This window comes from Schistocerca serialis, chromosome 7 (assembly GCF_023864345.2).
Source record: "Schistocerca serialis cubense isolate TAMUIC-IGC-003099 chromosome 7, iqSchSeri2.2, whole genome shotgun sequence".
Taxonomy (NCBI): domain Eukaryota; kingdom Metazoa; phylum Arthropoda; class Insecta; order Orthoptera; family Acrididae; genus Schistocerca; species Schistocerca serialis.
In genome coordinates, this window is record NC_064644.1 from 102,123,793 (window position 1) to 102,145,369 (window position 21,577).

General features: G+C 46.3%; 1 protein-coding gene and 1 non-coding gene across 2 annotated transcripts in view; both read right to left on the reverse strand.

Annotated features, from left to right (window-relative positions):
- Window positions 1-21,577, reverse strand: part of LOC126412335 (cyclic AMP response element-binding protein A-like) — a 690,109-nt gene that overhangs the window by 501,738 nt on the left and 166,794 nt on the right. The gene's annotated exons all lie outside the window — the stretch shown is intronic.
- On the reverse strand, window positions 11,985-12,058 carry Trnat-ugu (transfer RNA threonine (anticodon UGU)). The gene has a single exon. It is a non-coding gene; the product is annotated as a tRNA-Thr (tRNA).

Sequence of the window (21,577 nt, forward strand, 5' to 3'; positions counted from 1 at the left end):
AGACAAATAGCGAAATTCTGCATGACCCGCTGAAGTGTCGGAACATCGATACTGTCGATGCCCTCCTGAAAGGCTGTTTTCAGTGCAGCTATGGTTTTCAGGTTATTGCTGTACACCTTGTCTTTAATACAGGCCCACAAGAAGGAGTCGCATGTGTTCAGATCCGGAGAATATGGCGGCCAATCGAGGTCCGTGCCAGTAGCCCCCGGGTACCATAGAGCCAGAATGCGGTACCCAAAGTGCTCCTCCAGGACATCAAATACTTTCTTGCTTCAATGGGGTCGAGCTCCGTCTTGCATGAACCACATCTTGTCGAAATCTGCTGTTCATTTTTGGAGCACAACCTACGACCAGCTTAGAGACAGAAGCGATGACACTTTCTGCAGGACCTGACCATCATTTTGCAGGACAATGCTCAAGCACGTACAGTGCACGCTGTCACTGATTCGTTTGACTGATGGGGCTGCTAAGTGCTATACCACCTACTGCACTCCTCTGACTTAAGCCCCTGTGAGTTCAACTTGATTTCTAAACAGAAGGAAACACTTCACGGCATTCGCTTCAGGACTATTACAGATTCGTCGTGCAATAGACCGCGCCGCTCGAACTGTCAACACAACAGGCACTGCTAAGAGTATCCTACGGCTTCCACATCGCCAGCAACGGGTTATACACAATGCTGGTGACTACTTTGAAGGTCAATAAAACTTTGAAACACATATCTATCTTGTACGAGCTGTAAATAAATAGTTGCCACTATTCAAGTTCCAACCCTAGTATTAAATATTTGTTGGAAATGTTGACGATAATATTAAGAACAGCGACAATTGTGGACTGCTTTACGAACACAAAAATGCAATCTCTCTTACAAATAAATATGTTTAAAAAATCGTCAACTTCCTTTCAAGTAGCCGGCTGCTGTGGACGATCGGTTCTAGGCGCTTCAGTCTGGAACAGCGCGACCGCTACGGTCGCAGGTTCGAATCCTGCCTCGAGCATGGATGTGTGTGATGTTAGGTTAGTTAGGCTGAAGTAGTTCTAAGTTCTAGGGGATTGAAGACCTCAGATGTTAAGTTCCATAGTGCTCAGAGCCATTTGAACCTTTCAAGTAGTACTGTTCATCCCGCGTCGTAAATTATGACTTCATAAACGGAGCATGTTATCTGTTTCTGCAAAGTACACTCCTGGAAATTGAAATAAGAACACCGTGAATTCATTGTCCCAGGAAGGGGAAACTTTATTGACACATTCCTGGGGTCAGATACATCACATGATCACACTGACAGAACCACAGGCACATAGACACAGGCAACAGAGCATGCACAATGTCGGCACTAGTACAGTGTATATCCACCTTTCGCAGCAATGCAGGCTGCTATTCTCCCATAGAGACGATCGTAGAGATGCTGGATGTAGTCCTGTGGAACAGCTTGCCATGCCATTTCCACCTGGCGCCTCAGTTGGACCAGCGTTCGTGCTGGACGTGCAGACCGCGTGAGACGACGCTTCATCCAGTCCCAAACATGCTCAATGGGGGACAGATCCGGAGATCTTGCTGGCCAGGGTAGTTGACTTACACCTTCTAGAGCACGTTGGGTGGCACGGGATACATGCGGACGTGCATTGTCCTGTTGGAACAGCACGTTCCCCTGCCGGTCTAGGAATGGTAGAACGATGGGTTCGATGACGGTTTGGATGTACCGTGCACTATTCAGTGTCCCCTCCACGATCATCAGTGGTGTACGGCCAGTGTAGGAGATCGCTCCCCACACCATGATGCCGGGTGTTGGCCCTGTGTGCCTCGGTCGTATGCAGTCCTGATTGTGGCGCTCACCTGCACGGCGCCAAACACGCATACGACCATCATTGGCACCAAGGCAGAAGCGACTCTCATCGCTGAAGACGACACGTCTCCATTCGTCCCTCCATTCACGCCTGTCGCGACACCACTGGAGGCGGGCTGCACGATGTTGGGGCGTGAGCGGAAGACGGCCTAACGGTGTGCGGGACCGTAGCCCAGCTTCATGGAGGCGGTTGCGAATGGTCCTCGCCGATACCCCAGGAGCAACAGTGTCCCTAATTTGCTGGGAAGTGGCGGTGCGGTCCCCTACGGCACTGCGTAGGATCCTACGGTCTTGGCGTGCATCCGTGCGTCGCTGCGGTCCGGTCCCAGGTCGACGAGCACGTGCACCTTCCGCCGACCACTGGCGACAACATCGATGTACTGTGGAGACCTCACGCCCCACGTGTTGACCAATTCGGCGGTACGTCCACCCGGCCTCCCGCATGCCCACTATACGCCCTCGCTCAATGTCCGTCAACTGCACATACGGTTCACGTCCACGCTGTCGCGGCATGCTACCAGTGTTAAAGACTGCGATGGAGCTCCGTATGCCACGGCAAACTGGCTGACACTGACGGCGGCGGTGCACAAATGCTGCGCAGCTAGCGCCATTCGACGGCCAACACCGCGGTTCATGGTGCGTCCGCTGTGCCGTGCGTGTGATCATTGCTTGTACAGCCCTCTCGCAGTGTCCGGAGCAAGTATGGTGGGTCTGACACACCGGTGTCAATGTGTTCTTTTTTCCATTTCCAGGAGTGTATTTCCCTGTACGCCCTTGACGTAGTTCCTTCTAGGTGTTTCCGCTTCCTTATCTCAAAGGAAAGCTGCAAGACTGGTGCTAAGACTGCTGTGACAGTTTTATACCGACGCTTTCGAACTACAGTATTACGAGTGTGCATGTGCAGGAGAAAAAGAGGAAGTTTTTCTTCATGTCTGGTGTTCGGCCTAGTACAAACCTTCGTAGCTAAAGGTATTTACGTGAGTAGTCAAAAGTCTTTGGTGTAAGCTTTTAGTGCAGGTATGTGCCACGATCAGATCAAAAACAAACCATTGTACAATAAAAGATTTTTATCAAATGTCATTCTTCAGCTGATTGGTTGTCAAATTGGCACGGCTGTATAACGGAGATAAATGCGGCGCTATTCCTGGAACGTTAATGAATAAACATTAACTGTAAAAGTTTATTAAATTACGAACCTTACAATACTTCTAGGTTGTAAAAGTATGGTAGGCAAAATACAAAATGCACAAATGAAAATACTGAGAAGAATAAGATGTCTACATCTGCATTTACACTCGAGAATTACTGTGAAGTGTGTAGCAGAGGGTACTTTCTATTGTACCATGTACACTGCCTGACATATAAAATGAAGCGCCCAGAAGACATGATCGGATGTCATTGTAACCTAGTACACGTACACACCTTCAGCGTGTATCCAATGATCAGAGATGCAATTCTCTGTGACAGATAGAACGGCCACCTGAGTGTAATTCTGTTGTTCCCGTTTTGGCAAATGGTTCTAATGGATCTGAGCACTATGGGACTTAACATCTGAGGTCATCAGCCCCCTAAAACTTTGAACTACTAAAACCTAACTAACCTAAGGACATCACACACATCCATGCCCGAGGCAGGATTCGAACCTGCGACGTAGCGGTCGCGCGGTTCCAGACTGAAGGGCCTAAAACCGCTCGGCCACAACGGCCGGCTATTGTCGGGGGTCGTAGAGTATACACTGACGAAAAAAAAAATCACAACATCAACAAATAATTAATGTACAGTAATGAAATTTCGGAAGTACATTAGTTTAGGTAATATATTTAAATGACATTGCAAGACCACATGTTAACGTAACTGCGAGATAAGCCATTGCAAGTGCGAAATGGTGGTACCTTGATAACCGGTGTAACCGCCATAATGTTGAAGTCAAGTGTGTCCAGCAAGCAAACAGGATGGGTGTAGAGCCTCAGCTGGCCTGCTCCTAACCAACACATGGCCATCAAGGGCACTGAGGCAGAACCAGCTTTCATCAGAAGACACAGTGGATCTCCACCCAGCCCTTCAATGAGCTCTCATTTGACACCACTGAAGTCGCAAATGGGGGTGGTTTTGGGTCACTGGAATACACACTGCAGGGCGTCTGGCTCGGAGCTGCTCTAAAAGCAACCGATTTGTAACACTTCGTTGTGAGACTGTGGTACCAATTGATGTTCAAATTGCTACTGCAGAGGCATTACGATGCGCCAGAGCCGAACACCGAACAGGATGGTTTTCCCTCTCGTAAACGCTACGTGGCCGTCTGGACCCGGTCTTCTTGCGACCATACATTCTCGTGACCACCGCTGCCAGCAGTCATGGCCGGACGGAGTGGCCGAGCGGTTCTAGGGGCTTCAGTCTGGAACCGCGCGACCGCTACGGTCGCAGGTTCGAATCCTGCATCGGGCATGGATGTGTGTGATGTCCTTAGGTTAGTTAGGTTTAAGTAGTTCTAAGTTCTAGGGGACTGATGACCTCAGAAGTCAAGTCCCATAGTGCTCAGAGCCATTTGAACCATTTTGAACCAGCAGTCATGTACCGTGGCTATATTCCTGCCAAGTCGATCTGCGCTATCGCAGAAGCAACATGCAACTTCTCGTAGCCCTATTCACGAGCTCGTTTAGACTTAGTGGAATTTGATAATGGCATCCTTGAGTTACATCAACTCACCACGTTCCATCTCAAAAGTAACTAATGCTAACGACCGTTACAGCGTATATTTAAAGCAGAACCTGATTTGCATCCTCATATTGGCGCTACTTGCGCCACTCTTATGCGACTGGCGCGAAATTTGAATAGACATCATCTTTCGGATATAGGAACTCGTCTGCCAACTTTGGTTTATGTCGCACAACTCCTTCTTGGTATTGCGATACTGCGGAGTCCGGAAACATATTACTTCCTTCGACATACACTCTCGCAATGACCACGACGCTAAAGGCAGATAAATTCTGGCCCACACAGAGATGTATGAAAGTTATTTTTTTCTCGTGTACCATCCGTGTCTGAAGCAGGGAGGGAGAAACAGTCGGATCTGTACACCATGTACCCTGCATCATACACGATAGGGTGGTGCGCAGATGTAGATGCAGAAATACAAATATACAAGCAGAATACAGATTTTAGGGTAGGTGATGTACACGAATTTTCACTCGCAGAGTAATACGGAAGAACACCCGGCCACGGAAGTAATGAAAAGTAATTGAATATTTGTCAAATGTGAATGGGCGGTTTGCCATGATCAGCATACTCTGCCACATGCTTCGCTTCAGAATGCAGACGAACAGATTACAGTTAATGGACGCGGCCCGCCAAGAACAGCAGACTGTTTTACTCACCACGTGCTCCGAGCTGTAAGAGAACGGCAACGTTGCGTCCAAAACGAACGTCGCGTGAAGCCCACTCACCTGAAACAAATGCACGTTTCACTAGAGACCAGTCACCACATAATATACGTCGATATGTTACCGTATTTAGACGACAGATATGGCCACTAAATCCTAGATTCTTTAAAGAATGGAACAGTCATGGATAAAACGATTTCAGACATCTAATTACAAGCGAGTTAATGTGTTAAATGTTTGACGATAAGCTTGAAAGCAAGAAAAAGGTTTGAAGTTATGCTACATTTGACGTTAGGCATGTAAGTAAGAAAAAGTTTAGAGAAGATTTGAAATTATGCTTACAGTTAGTTGGAAGTCGCTAAGCGCTGTCGGTATCAAACACAGGATGAGTATAGTGTGGATAATTTGTGCTCCGTTTTAAGCAAAAGTGAGTTTCTTACGCATCTCATTATTTATGATGTCATATCTCCGGAACTATCTGTCGATAATGGTATAATTTTACAGGGACATTCAGTGATATGTCTATTGTTGTTGTTGTTGTTGTGGTCTTCAGTCCTGAGACTGGTTTGATGCAGCTCTCCATGCTACTCTATCCTGTGCAAGCTTCTTCATTTCCGAGTACCTACTGCAACCTACATCCTTCTGAATCTGCTTAGTGTATTCATCTCTTGGTCTCCCCCTACGATTTTTACCCTCCACGCTGCCCTCCAATACTAAATTGGTGAGCCCTTGATGCCTCAGAACATGTCCTACCAACCGATCCCTTCTTCTGGTCAAGTTGTGCCACAAACTTCTCTTCTCCCCAATCCTATTCAATACTTCCTCATTAGTTATGTGATCTACCCATCTAAACTTCAGCATTCTTCTGTAGCACCACATTTCGAAAGCTTCTATTCTCTTCTTGTCCAAACTATTTACCGTCCATGTTTCACTTCCATACATGGCTACACTCCATACAAATACTTTCAGGAATGGCTTCCTGACACTTATGTCTATTATACGCGCAAATAAAGTTGACACTCGGCGCGGTGGCTGACGGTAGCGTCCGTAAATTCATTTCCCATTTACAGTCGCTCCCATCAGCCACCGCGTCAAATCTCAGCTTTGTTTGCGCGAATATTAGATAGTGGCTGTAAAGCGTATTGCTTATAGAGTTGGTGACAAAGAAGTGATACATTAAAGCGCCATACTTGCGCTCAAGTTTTATTGCATGAACAACTAAAATGTAGTCGGCGTAAGCGACAAACTTTCTTCCTCTCATCATTTTACAGGGGAGGGAGGGGGGGGGGGGTATCAGCGAGAAAAGCTTTTTTAAAGTTTTGAAATTGTGTGTAAGGTTGACTGGAAGTCGGCAAGTGCTCTCATTGTCAGTTACTGGGAGAATATTGCCTTGCTAACGTGCTGGCCGTGAACTACATTCACTCAAGACAGTTTCTAACTGCAATACTTGTTCTGCTATATTCAACACAAGATTATATCTCTCCATGAGTAGATAATGACAACATTTCAGATTTTTAAATTCGATCAATATCATGCGAAATATTGAAAATCAAATTTTTGTTACCCCTGGAAGCCCTAGGCAGGCAACCCGCAACTAGGATACCACGACAGTGCACCGGGCTAGCCATCTGGTGATGGAGATAGTGGTTGGGATGAACCAGTCGGTTACTGCTGAGTTAATTCACAAGTCTTCTTTATGGATTATTCCGTTACTTCTTGGTACAATAAATCCATACTGAAGGTTCAATAACAAGTACACTGCTTTTGTTCTACTGATTTTTATTTCTAACAAGTTTTCGTCTTATTAGGCCATCTTCAGGAAACGGACACTAGTTCTCAGGCAACCAAACATTAAAATCAAAGATACAATCAAGTTGCTCCAAACTTGTTTTTTAACGTTGAAAATACGCTTTACGCAGTGGACAATATTATTCTGTTTAAGCCGGCCGAAGTGGCCGTGCGGTTAAAGGCGCTGCAGTCTGGAACCGCAAGACCGCTACGGTCGCAGGTTCGAATCCTGCCTCGGGCATGGATGTGTGTGATGTCCTTAGGTTAGTTAGGTTTAACTAGTTCTAAGTTCTATGGGACTAATGACCTCAGCAGTAGAGTCCCATAGTGCTCAGAGCCAGCCATTCTGTTTAATTTGCTTACAGCGTACTTGTTATTCAACACAGAAGTTGCTAGCGTTGCTTGATAGTGATTCCGGTTTTTCTTGCAGACAAGCAGCAACAATGTAATCTTCAAGATCTTTTCCTAAGCTATTTATGAATATCCTCAAGCATTAGGCACTTTTTTCATTTCCTCAAATGAAGCAAACAATTAGTTGTGAGATGAGGAAATAAACATCCCAAGTTCGAAATTGTTTTTTCCTTGTGGAAAGACTTTTTTCTCAGGAATCGTTGGGCAGAAATTGGCAAGGGAATTGCTCTGACGGCACAAAATCTGGACCGTGTAGAGAGGTGGGTCACTCCCAACCCAGTTAATCCGGAGAGAGTCGTATCAGCCACAGTGTACCAGTTGACCTTCTTAAAAAAAATAAAAAAAATTTAAAAAAAATAAAATAAAAAATCGTTAAATGAAACTCGCATCCCGTCCCACCACACACAAATACTAATTCGTTAGAGTTGTCCCCGCCTGCAGGTCAGGTCCTGGGTCCACCCTTGTTTTGAGAAACGCACTGAGGTGACGAAAGTCATACGATAGCGACACGCACATACATAGATGGCGTTACTATAACGAACACAAGGTATGTAAGGGTAGTGCATCAGCGGAGCCGTCATTTGTACTCAAGTGATTCATGTGAAAAGGATTCCGACATTATCAAGGCCGCACGACGGGAATAACGGCCATTGAACGCGGAATGGTAGTTGGAATTAAACACATAGAACGTTCCATTGCGGATATCGTTAGGGAGTTACCTCTCACCGCGGACAACGCATTGACCGACGGCCTTCACTTAATGATTGGGAGCAGCGGCGTTTGCGTAGAGCTGTCAGCGCTAACAGACAAGCAACACTGCGTGAAATAACCGCAGAAATTAACGTGGGATCTACGACGAACGTATCCGCCAGGACAGCGCGCGATATGTGGCGTTAATGGGCTATGGCAACAGACGCCAGATGCGGGTGGCTTTGCTAATAGCACGACATTGCCTGCAGCTCCACTCCTGGGCTTGTCACCACTTCAGTTGGACCCTAGACGACTGGAAAACCCGTGGACTGGTCAGATGAGGACCGATTTGAGTGGGCAAGAACTGATGGTAGTGTGGCAAAGATCTCACGAAACTATGGATACAAGTTGTCAACAGGCACTGTGCAAGCTGGTGGTGACTCCATAATGGCGTCAGCTGTGTTTTCATGGAATGGTTTAAATGGCTCTGAGCACTATGGGACTTAACATCTCAGGTCATTAGTACCTTAGCCTTAGAACTACTTAAACCTACATTACTCGCCATTGAAATTGCTACACCAAGAAGAAATGCAGATGATAAACGGGTATTCACTGGACAAATATACGAGGGCAGTTCAAAAAGTAATGCAACACATTTTTTTTCTCGGCCAATTTTGGTTGAAAAAACCGGAAATTTCTTGTGGAATATTTTCAAACATTCCCGCTTCGTCTCGTATAGTTTCATTGACTTCCGACAGGTGGCAGCGCTGTACGGTGCTGTTAAAATGGCGTCTGCAACGGATGTGCGTTGCAAACAACGGGGAGTGATCGAGTTTCTTTTGGCGGAAAACCAGGGCATCTCAGATATTCATAGGCGCTTGCAGAATGTCTACGGTGATCTGGCAGTGGACAAAAGCACGGTGAGTCGTTGGGCAAAGCGTGTGTCATCATCGCCGCAAGGTCAAGCAAGACTGTCTGATCTCCCGCGTGCGGGCCGGCCGTGCACAGCTGTGACTCCTGCAATGGCGGAGCGTGCGAACACACTCGTTCGAGATGATCGACGGATCACCATCAAACAACTCAGTGCTCAACTTGACATCTCTGTTGGTAGTGCTGTCACAATTGTTCACCAGTTGGGATATTCAAAGGTTTGTTCCCGCTGGGTCCCTCGTTGTCTAACCGAACACCATAAAGAGCAAAGGAGAACCATCTGTGCGGAATTGCTTGCTCGTCATGTGGCTGAGGGTGACAATTTCTTGTCAAAGATTGTTACAGGCGATGAAACATGGGTTCATCACTTCGAACCTGAAACAAAGCGGCAATCAATGGAGTGGCGCCACACCCACTCCCCTACCAAGAAAAAGTTTAAAGCCATACCCTCAGCCGGTAAAGTCATGGTTACAGTCTTCTGGGACGCTGAAGGGGTTATTCTGTTCGATGTCCTTCCCCATGGTCAAACGATCAATTCTGAAGTGTATTGTGCTACTCTTCAGAAATTGAAGAAACGACTTCAGCGTGTTCGTAGGCACAAAAATCTGAACGAACTTTTCTTTCTTCATGACAACGCAAGACCTCACACAAGTCTTCGCACCCGAGAGGAGCTCACAAAACTTCAGTGGACTGTTCTTCCTCATGCACCCTACAGCCCCGATCTCGCACCGTCGGATTTCCATATGTTTGGCCCAATGAAGGACGCAATCCGTGGGAGGCACTACGCGGATGATGAAGAAGTTATTGATGCAGTACGACGTTGGCTCTGACATCGACCAGTGGAATGGTACCGTGCAGGCATACAGGCCCTCATTTCAAGGTGGTGTAAGCGCGTAGTATTGAATGGAGATTACGTTGAAAAATAGTGTTGTGTAGCTAAAAGATTGGGGAATAACCTGGTGTATTTCAATGCTGAATAAAACAACCCCTGTTTCAGAAAAAAAATGTGTTGCATTACTTATCGAACTGCCCTCGTATTATACTAGAACTGACATGTGACTGGGTGCATAGATCCTGAGAAGTCAGTACCCAGAACGACCACCTCTGGCCGTAATAACGGCCTTGATATGCCTGGGCATTGAGTCAAACAGAGCTTGGATCGCGTGTACAGGTAAAGCTGCCCATGCAGCTTCAACACGATACCACAGTTCACCAAGAGTAGTGACTGGCGTATAGTGACGAGCCAGTTGCTCGGCCACCATTGACCAGACGTTTTCAATTGGTGAGAGATCTGGAGAATGTGCTGACCAGGGCAGCAGTCGAACATTTTTTGTATCCAGAAAGGCCCATACAGGACCTGCAACATGCGGTCGTGCAGTATCCGGCTGAAATGTAAGGTTTCACAGGGATCGAATGAAGGGTAGAGCCACGGGTCGTAACACATCTAAAATGTAACGTCCACTGTTCAAAGTGCCGTCAATGCGAACAAGAGGTGACCGAGACGTGTGAGCAGTGGCACCCCATACCATCACGCCGGGTGGTACGCCAGTATGGCGATGACGAATACACGCTTCCAATGTGCGTTCACCGCGATGACGCCAAACACGGATGCGACCATCATGATGCTGTAAACAGAACCTGGATTCATCCGAAAAAATGACGTTTTGCCATTTGTGCACCCAGGTTCATCACTGAGTACACCATCGCAGGCGCTCCTATCTGTGATGCAGCATCAAAGGTAACCGCAGCAATGGTCTCCGAGCTGATAGTCCATGCTGCTGCAAACGTCGTCGAATTGTTCGTGCAGATGGTTGTTGTCTTGCAAACGTCCCCATCTGTTGACTCAGGGATCGAGACGTGGCTGCACGATCCGTTACAGCCATGCGGATAAGATGCCTGTCATCTCGGCTGCTAGTAATACGAGGCCGTTGGGATCCAACACGGCGTTCCGTGTTACCCTCCTGAACCCACCGATTCCATATTCTGCCAACAGTCATTTGATCTCGACCAACGCGAGCAGCAATGTCGCGATACGATAAACCGCAATCGCGATAGCTACAATCCGACCTTTATCAAAGTCAGAAACGTGATGGTACGCATTTCTCCTCCTTAAACGAGGCATCACAACAACGTTTCACCAGGCAATGCCGGTCAACTGCTGTTTGTGTATGAGAAGTCGGTTGGAAGCTTTCCTCATGTGAGCACGTTGTAGGTGTCGCCACCGGCGCCAACCTTGTGTGAATGCTCTGAAAAGCTTATCATTTGCATATCACAGCATCTTCTGCCTGTCGGTTGAATTTCGCGTCTGTAGCTTGTCATCTTCGTGGTGTAGCAATTTTAATGACCAGTAGTGTAACTAACCTAAGGACATCACGCGCATCCATGCCCGAGGCAGGATATCTGCGACCTCATGGAATGGACTCAGTCTTCTGGTCCAACTGAGCCGATCATTGACTGGAAGTCGGTATGTCCGGCTTGGAGACCACTTACATCTACTCATTGACTTCTTCTTCCCAAACAATAATGTCATGTCACCGGGCTACAATCGTTCGTGTCTGGTTGGAAAAACGTTCTGGACGACTGGAGCGAATGATCTGGCCACGCAGATCGCCCGACGTGAATTCCGTCGAACACATACGGGATATAATCGAGAGGCCAGTTCGTACACAGAATCCTGTACCGGTAACACTTTCGCGATTATGGACGGCTATAGAGGCAGCATGGCTCAATATTTCTGCATGGGACTTCCAACGACTTGTTGAGTCCATGACACGTCGAGTTGCTGCACTACGCCGAGCAAAAGGAGGACCGACACGATATTCCCAGGTATCCCATGACTTTTTTCACGATCAGTGTATATTTTTTAAATGATGACTAACTGAAACACTCAGCTGCCGACAGATGTTGTTGACATACTTCGATGTGGACAGCTGAAAATGTGTGCCCCGACCGGGACTCGAACCCGGGATGTCCTGCTTACATGGCAGACGCTCTATCCATCTGAGCCACCGAGGACACAGATGAATAGCGCGACTGCAGGGACTTATCCCTTGCACGCTTCCCGTGAGACTCACATTCCCAACTGTCCACAATTCCACATATGTAATGTACCTTCTAGACATTTGCCCATTCACTCATTACTCGCGCACGCTTTAGCGATTCCCGTAAGAGTTTGGGCAACCTGTGCGCATTCGCACAGAAGAAGGTCAATGGCTGGGTAGCCTCTAACTATATATATGAAGACAGTAACTGTTCTCGTCTGTGCGAATGCGCACAGGTTGCCCAAACTCTTACGGGAATCGCCAAAGCGTGCGCGAGTGATGAGTGAATGGGCAAATGTCTAGAAGGTACATTACATATATAGAATTGTGGACAGTCGGGAATGTGGGTCTCACGGGAAGCGTGCAAAGGATAAGTCCCTGCAGTCGCGCTATTCATCTGTGTCCTCGGTGGCTCAGATGGATAGAGCGTCTGCCATGTAATCAGGACATCCCGGGTTCGAGTCCCGGTCGGGGCACACATTTTCAGCTGTCCACATCGAGGTATGTCAACAACACCTGTCGGCAGCTGAGGGTTTCAGTTAGTCATCATTTATTCCAGAGAAAAGCTGCACGGTCATCAACAGTATTCTGTTCTTTCGAGAACAGTTACTGTCTTCATATGTATACTTTTTAACTTTTGCGGAAGAAGCACGAATCGCTACGGCTCTGTCACGTCAGGTACTTGTATCTGAATACTCCCTGGTGGTACGTAGTCGCTTTTCCGCTAACAGGTCGAGCTTCCACAACGAACGGAGGCAACACACCCGCGGCGTTCCGGCGTGGCAGCCCCGCTATTCCAGATTCTCGTCAGCGGAGTCTGCGGGAGGTCCGCCCACGCGCAGCGGGGGCGGTGGCTGCGCCACAAAGGCCCGGTCACAAGCACCCTCCATCCTCTGGCCATCACGCGGCGGCGGCGGACCCATCTGCAGCCAGCAGCGCAATGAGGCTGCGTGGGGGCGATGGGGCTCGTCGGAATTACTCGTCCATTCACAGGAACGCAGAGAACGGATCTATGGGGACGAAATCGATGAACACACCTCTGTGTCTGCAAGCAGCTGTTCCACTGTCGCGTGGTCGCCCTCACCCGGCGTTGTTAGCTACCTGTCACTTCCAGCCATTCTTCCTCCCAACAACGCTTGGTCGACTGGATCAACAACTAGGTCACTGCGTAGTGGAATATGCGAGTTATTCGTCCAGGGTCCGCAGTATAGTAAGCACCCCAACACCCTCGTGCCTGAGAGACCCACTTGGCTTCAGCTGCTGTGGCTCTCAATTTCAATACATTTCTCGGATACTTTCGTGAAAAGTTTCATCGTCAACATTAAGAAACGTCATATCACTGTACTAGTCTTATCAAAAGCGTTCGAATATCGTTCAGAATAAGTATGCGTTCCGTTTAATCACTGCAGTGGACAGTTTTTAATGGACACTTCTTTGGCGTTCTTAGTGAGCCATGAGGGTGCAGGGTACAACACCATTAAGGAGTGGCCACAGTTGCGGACTGTACATTTGTAGCCTCATGACTGAGTGAAAACACGAAAGAAGCGACCATGAACAGCTCTCCACTGTAGTGGGCGCTATGTGCCAAAAGGTTAAGAATATGATACTTGCTTCAATAGCTCGGTTAAAACAAGAAACATGGTGATGTAATAATAAACAGGGCGGAAACTTCCATATTCTTAGCGCCCATATTGATGTGAATTTCAACAGCAAAAGCACTTCTTGCAACTCCTAAAACAGCTTACGTCAGACATGTTCGCACTTAGAATCGTGACAAAGCTTGGGGAGAGACAAATCAGTTAGCTGGCATATTTTGGATACTTTCATTCAGTAATGTCATACGTAATAACGTTGTGGGATAGCTTATCTGTAAGAAAGAGCGTCTTCATTTTTCAAAAGCGTGATGTAAGAGTAAGATGTAGTCCTCATCCACTGTCATATTATAGACATCTGTTTAAGGAGTTGGACATTATACATTTATTCCCTCATGAAGTTCGCTGTAGTATAAATAATTCACTTCAGCTGAAAAGCAATAATGATGTACATATTTACAATACCAGAAGAAAAATTACATTACTCCACATTAAGGTTGTTTTTAGCATAAAAAGGGGTGCACAATGCCACAATTAAAATTTTTGATAACTTAACCAGTGATAATAAAACGCCTGATAGACAGCAAAGTAAAATTTGAAAAAGAAATGGAAAGTTTCAACTTGACAATCCATTCCAGTCTGTAGAAGAATTTCTGTTATTGTAACATGTAAAAAGGTGGTGGCAGGAATTACAAATCCACATCTGTATATTTGATAGTAAAAAACCTACAAATGTTCAGGATGCAGTCACGTTAACAAATTAATTTCGATGTGCCACAGCATTACGATTTGGCGTGCAAGTGATATATGGAACATGAAACTAACTAGCTAAATGTAGAATAACATTACGTGCCCGCCCGAGTACTATCATTTGCCGAAAATCTCATTTCGATATATAAAAAAGCTTCTCGTATACTGATTTCGCAGAATCCTTTCAGCGCACTAATATCTGCCATCTACTCGAGAAAAAAAGCGGTGTTGTATTTGATTATCTGTCATTTAATTCGGCAACCGCACAGGAATTTATTCGCCGTTATCGAACACACATGTGAATTCACACACCTGTCTGTCAGAGATGCCATGTTACTCGTCACACGCTTGCATTCACCAGGGCTGTGAAAATAACTAGATGAGTGAAAGTGAACAGCATCAAGCTCTCGACGGGGCACAGTCTAGATGATGGTCGGCTGCATTAGTATATCAATGAATCTACAAGTGTGTGTGTGTTATGGGTACAAATACAAAACAAGAAGTTACAAGCTACAGAATAAAGGGTAGCTCCAACATTAAAAATAGAGTCGACAAGAGTGTAGTGTCGATGAAAATGTAAATGTATGACGACAACTGGAGAAAAACGGAAACGCGTCTTAGCATAAATAACGTCTAAAAAAGTGGCTGGTTGCTATATTTCAAGTAAGTTGTTTATTGTCATTTGTCCATCTGGGTGAGTGCGCTATTTAGTCATCCATAATTGCAAAAAAACTGAGTAGTGAGCACATCACTTTAAGGTAACCAGACAGTCTTTCTTCAGCACTAGCAAGAAAGCAGAAGCTTCTCAACTTCGGAACACAGAACTAATTATCAAATGTTTCTACGCGAAAATTGCTTACACACAGGTGTGTACAGCCATAACTATTTCGGATGCAAACATTTTTATAATTAACCACTACCAGTGGTAATTCTCTACTGGTCTGTAGTCTGATTTTTAAACTGCGAATTAAAATTACTGCCATCAGACATCTAAGAACAGCCCCATCATTCTTTGTTGGAAGACGAGTAATGCTTGTAGGGAATGGTAACCCAAGCTTTCATTTCTATCTGTGTTACTGGACCTTGCAATAAACGCAGATTAGTTGAGTAATCTCTCCAGCGTCTGAATTACTGCAGTCACAAGTCTCTGAATTTCCTAGTTTTAAGCAGTATAAACAAGTAAGGAGGCTGCCATGATTGTGTGTCATCTGATTGACTGTAGAGAGAGCACACGACATAAAGATGTGTACTAAGATGTTAGGAAACCTAAACAACCAAGACTTATGGAGTTGAAAAATTCGTAATACAGTCATTTACTTTGGATGTTTCTCATTCCTCTTCCGACTGCGAGCCAACTTCCATTTTGACGAGGGGCGTTCAATATAGAATGCAACGCTTCTTTCCTCTGCAAGCACGTTGGTTTTATTCAGGATTCCAATACACCATATTATTCCTCACTCTTTTTGTCTACAAAATCCTATTTTTTTGACAAAAAAAAATGGTTCAAATGGCTCTGAGCACTATGAGACTCAACTGCTGAGGTCATTAGTCCCCTAGAACTTGTTGTTGTTGTTGTGGTCTTCAGTCCTGAGACTGGTTTGATGCAGCTCTCCATGCTACTCTATCCTGTGCAAGCTTCTTCATCTCCCAGTACCTACTGCAACCTACATCCTTCTGAATCTGCTTAGTATATTCATCTCTTGGTCTCCCCCTACTATTTTTACCCTCCACACTGCCCTCCAATACTAAATTGGTGATCCCTTGATGCCTCAGAACATGCCCTACCAACCGATCCCTTCTTCTGGTCAAGTTCTGCCACAAGCTTCTCTTCTCCCCAATCCTATTCAATACTTCCTCATTAGTTATGTGATCTACCCATCTAATCTTCAGCATTCTTCTGTAGCACCACATTTCGAAAGCTTCTATTCTCTTCTTGTCCAAACCATTTACCGTCCAAGTTTCACTTCCACACATGGCTACACTCCATACAAATACTTTCAGAAATGACTTCCTGACACTTAAATCTATACTCGAAGTTAACAAATTTCTCTTCTTCAGAAACGCTTTCCTTGCCATTGCCAGTCTACATTTTATATCCTCTCTACTTCGACCATCATCAGTTATTTTGCTCCCCAAATAGCAAAACTCCTTTACTATTTTAAGTGTCTCATTTCCTAATCTAATACCCTCAACATCACCCGACTTAATTCGACTACATTCCATTATCCTCGTTTTGTTTTTGTTGATGTTCATCTTATATCCTCCCTTAAAGACACTGTCCATTCCGTTCAACTGCTCTTCCAAGTCCTTTGCTGTCTCTGACAGAATTACAATGTCATCGGCGAACCTCAAAGTTTTTATTTCTTCTCCATGGATTTTAATACCTACTCCGAATTTTTCTTTTGTTTCCTTTACTGCTTCCTCAATATACAGATTGAATAACACCGGGGAGAGGCTACAACCTTGTCTTACTCCCTTCCCAACCACTGCTTCCCTTTCATGTCCCTCGACTCTTATAACTGCCATTTGGTTTCTGTACAAATTGTAAATAGCCTTTCGCTCCCTGTATTTTACCCCAGCCACCTTCAGAATTTGAAAGAGAGTATTCCAATCAACATTGTCAAAAGCTTTCTCTAAGTCTACAAATGCTAGAAACGTAGGTTTTCCTTTCCTTCAAAAATGGTTCAAATGGCTCTGAGCACTATGGGACTCAACTGCTGAGGTCATTAGTCCCCTAGAACTTAGAACTACTTAAACCTAACTAACCTAAGGACATCACAAACATCCATGCCCGAGGCAGGATTCGAACCTGCGACCGTAGCGGTCTTGCGGTTCCAGGCTGCAGCGCCTTTAACCGCACGGCCACTTCGGCCGGCTTCCTTTCCTTAATCTTTCTTCTAAGATAAGTCGTAAGGTCAGTATTGCCTCACGTGTTCCAGTATTTCTACGGAATCCAAACTGATCTTCCCCGAGGTCGGCTTCTACTAGTTTTTACATTCGTCTGTAAAGAATTCGTGTTAGTATTTTGCAGCTGTGGCTTATTAAACTGATTGTTCGGTAATTTTCACATCTGTCAACACCTGCTTTCTTTGGGATTGGTATTATTATATTCTTCTTAGAACTACATAAACCTAACTAACCTAAGGACATCACACACATCCATGCCCGAGGCAGGATTCGAACCATATTTTTTCGACATAATCGCTGTTGAATGCGACGGCCATCTTACTGGGAAGGCCTGTATGCCCTCATGGTACCGCACTATTGGTCAATGTCAGAGCCAATGCACTGCCGCATCAATAACCTCCCCATCACCCACGGCCGGCCGCTGTGGCCGAGCGGTTCCAGGCGCTTCGGTCCGGAACCGCGCTGCTGCTAAGGTCGCACTTTCGAATCCTGCCTCGGGCGTGGATGTGTGTACTGTCCTTACGTTAGTTAGGTTTAAGTAGTTCTAAGTTCTAGGGGACTGATGACCTCAGATGTTAAGTCCCATAGTGCTCAGAGCTATTTGAACCATCACCCACGTACTGCTCCCGGGGAGTGCATCCTTCATTGGGCCATACAGATGGGACTGTGGAGTGGATGAGGAAGAACAGTCCCATGAAGTTCTGTGAGCTCCTCTCGGATGCGCAGACTTGTGTGAGGCCTTGCTTTGACAGGGAGAAGGAGAATCTAAGCGGTGAGGTGTTTCACTGTGATCCGTCGATCGCCTCAAATGAGAGTGTCCGCACGTTCCAACATTGCAGGACCGTCAGCTGTGTGCGACGGGCCGGCAAGCGAGAGATCGGACAAGTTTGCGCGACCTTGTTGCGATGATGGCAGACGCCTCGCGCAACGACTCACCGTATTTCTGTTCACTACCAGATACATGTAGACGTTCTGCGTGCGCCTATGAATATCTGCGATGGTCTGATTTTCCGTACGAGCTCAGATTTCCCTTATTTTATCGTGGTGATCGTTCCTCCCTATATAGGTCGGTGTCAACAAAATATTTTCATATTCGGAGGAGAAAGTTGGTGATTGGAATTTCGTGAGAAGATTCCGTCCCAACGAAAAACGCCTTTCTTTTAATGATTTCCAGCCCAAATCCCGTATCATTTCTGTGACACTCTCTCCCATATTTCGCGATAATACAAAACGTGCTGCCTTTCTTTGAGCTTTTTCGATGTACTCCGTCAGTCCTATCTGGAAAGGATCCCACGCCGCGCAGGAGTATTCTAAAAGAGGACGGACAAGCGTAGTGTAGGCAGTCTCCTTAGTGGGTCTGTTACATTTTCTAAGTGTCCTGCCAATAAAAGGCAGCCTTTGCTTAGCCTTCCCCACAACATTTTCTGTGTGTTCCCTCCAATTTAAGTTGTTCGTAATTGTAATACCTAGGTATTTAGTCGAATTTACGGCTTTTAAATTAGCCTGATTTATCGTGTAACCGAAGTTTAACGAGTTCCTTTTAGCACTCATGTGGATGACCTCACACTTTTCGTTATTTAGGGTCAACTGCCACTTTTCACACCATTCATTTTTTCTAAATCGTTTTGCAGTTTGTTTTGATCTTCTGATGACTTGATTAGTCGATAAACGACAGCGTCATCTGCAAACAACCGAAGGCGGCTGTTCCGATTGTCTTTCAAATCGTTTACATAGATAAGGAACAGCAAAGGGCCTTTAACACTATCTTGGGGAACGCCTAAAATCACTTCTGTTTTACTCGATGACTTTTCGTCAGTTACTACGAACTGTGACCTCTCTGACAGGAAATCTCAAATCCAGTCACATAACTGAGATGATATTCCATAAGCACGCAATTTCACTACGAGCCGCTTGTGTGGTACAGTGTCCAAAGCCTTCCGGAAATCCAGGAATACGGAATCGATCTGAAATCCCTTGTCAATAGCACTCAGCACTTCTAGTGAATAAAGAGCTAGTTGTGTTTCACAGGAACGATGTTTCCTAAATCCACGTTGACTATGTGTCGATAGACCTTTTCCTTCGAGGTAATTCATAATTTTCGAACACAATATATGTTCTAAAATCGTGCTGCATGTCGACGTTAACGATATGAGCCTGTAATTTAGTGGATTTTTCCTACTACCTTTCTTGAATATTGGTGTGACCTGTGCAACTTTCCAGTCTCTGGGTACGGATCTTTCGTCGAGCGAACGGTTGTATATGTGTTTTACGTAAGGGGCTAATGCATCAGCATACTCCGAAAGGAACCTAATTGGTATACAATCTAGACCAGACGACTTGCTTTTATTAAGTGATTTGAGTTACTTCTACGGATCGCGGTCCGTCTGCCACCACCAGCAGCCATAATGGCGGAGGAAAGCCTGAAAATGGTCTGAGTAGAAGATCGAAACCGGTTGCTAATGAATGAAAACGAGATCGAAACTGTTTTTATTCGATCTGAAGATGAAGAAGATAGCTGTGAGAAAACCGAGAGGGCACGGCGGTGTGGCAGCAGGTACGCAATGCCAGCAGCGAAGCGGACACGATGCACTGTGGGCCGCTTCCGGCCGACCTGCCAGTGCGTTCCGGTCGGCGCGGCCCGGCGCGGTCGCATGCCGTTGGTCGCGGTGGTTGCTTTCCGCTCGGCGGAACACCGCAGCCGCAGCCCAGACCGGCCGCAGCGCTTCGCCCTCACGCAGGACCTTCGCCAAGCGCCGTTTCTCTAAACGTCAGCTCTGGCGGATATCCTTTACTCCGTGCTTCTACTTCGACAGGCAACAGGTAACTGGCAAAGGTGGTCAACTGCGAATCGTGAATTTGAATGAAATGCGTGATTCCAGAGGCAACCAAGGCAGGCTATCCCAAATATAAAAGCTGATCAACAGTTTTCGAACGCATAATAGTGAACTTAAACTAGGGGTGTGTCTACCCTCAGCCTCTATGTCGGTTTGAACTCTGCTGAGGATAGTTCCAGTGAGATGTCTGAATGTCTTTGGAGGAACAGCAGCCCATTCTTCTTCAAGAGTCTAAATCAGAGAAGGTAGTAATGTTGGATGCAGGGACCTGGAGCGAAATCGATGCTCAAACTCATCAGAAACGTGATTTACTGAGCTCGGGTCCGTCCGCAGCCCGTGGTCGTGCGGTAGCGTTCTCTCTTCCCGCGCCCGATTCCCCGGTTCGATTCCCGGCGGGGTCAGGGATTTTCTCTGCCCCGTGATGACTGGGTGTTGTGTGACGTCCTTAGGTTAGTTAGGTTTAAGTAGTTCTAAGTTCTAGGGGACTGATGACCATAGATGTTAAGTCCCATAGTGCTCAGAGCCATTTGAGCCAGTTCTGTCTGGGCAGGTCAGTCCATTTCGCTATTGTCGACAGACCATTACCTCACAGATGCTGCTTTACGACAGGGTGTACTGTTGTGCCAATACAATCATCGTCTCCGAACTGTTCCTCTGCGTACTGCACGCAGTACCTAAGCAGTGCTTTAGTAAGTGTTCCTATTCTTCCGCCTTTAGCGTTTTCTCGAGCGCATTAAGGGGACCATACCCTAATCACGAAAAACACCACCCTGTCCTAACACCATATCTTCCACACTTCTTTTCTGGGACGATACATGACCCTCGAGGCGTACGCGTAGCGCTAACCTTTCCTCCATACGGGAAGAGAATATAGCGTGACTCATCACTCCAGATCGCTCCGCTGTCCTGCGATGTCGCTCTTTGCTCCATCTGAAGCGTCCCCTAGCCTTGGCTACACTACGTGTGGAATATGAGCAGCTGCCGCTGTGTCACTTCGAGTGGTCAGTTCTGCGTTGCACAGCGGTTTTCGGTTACTGTTAATCGAAAAGTGTATATTCTGTATGAGTAAGTGTGGTGTCCTCCGAAGAGCGGGATGTCAGATCAAGGTTTGGGCCTCGCATCTAAAAGGGCACAGTAGTTGCTTGCCCCACCGACGAATGATAAACGCCGGCGAACCCACGCCTCGTAGAGTTTTCCTATGCCACCGCAACGGCTTGTCTACTTACGACTGAGCAGAGAAACTCTCGCCGTAGTTCGCAGTCGACCATGAAGACGACGGTGCCGTCTTACAAGTCAGACGGGCCGCCGATGTATTAAATGACTTATGCAAAATGCTATATGCACATTAAGTTAGTCAATCTTCAAGTGAACAGTCTTGTAAATTTATCTGTTATCAGGTGATGCTTCAGG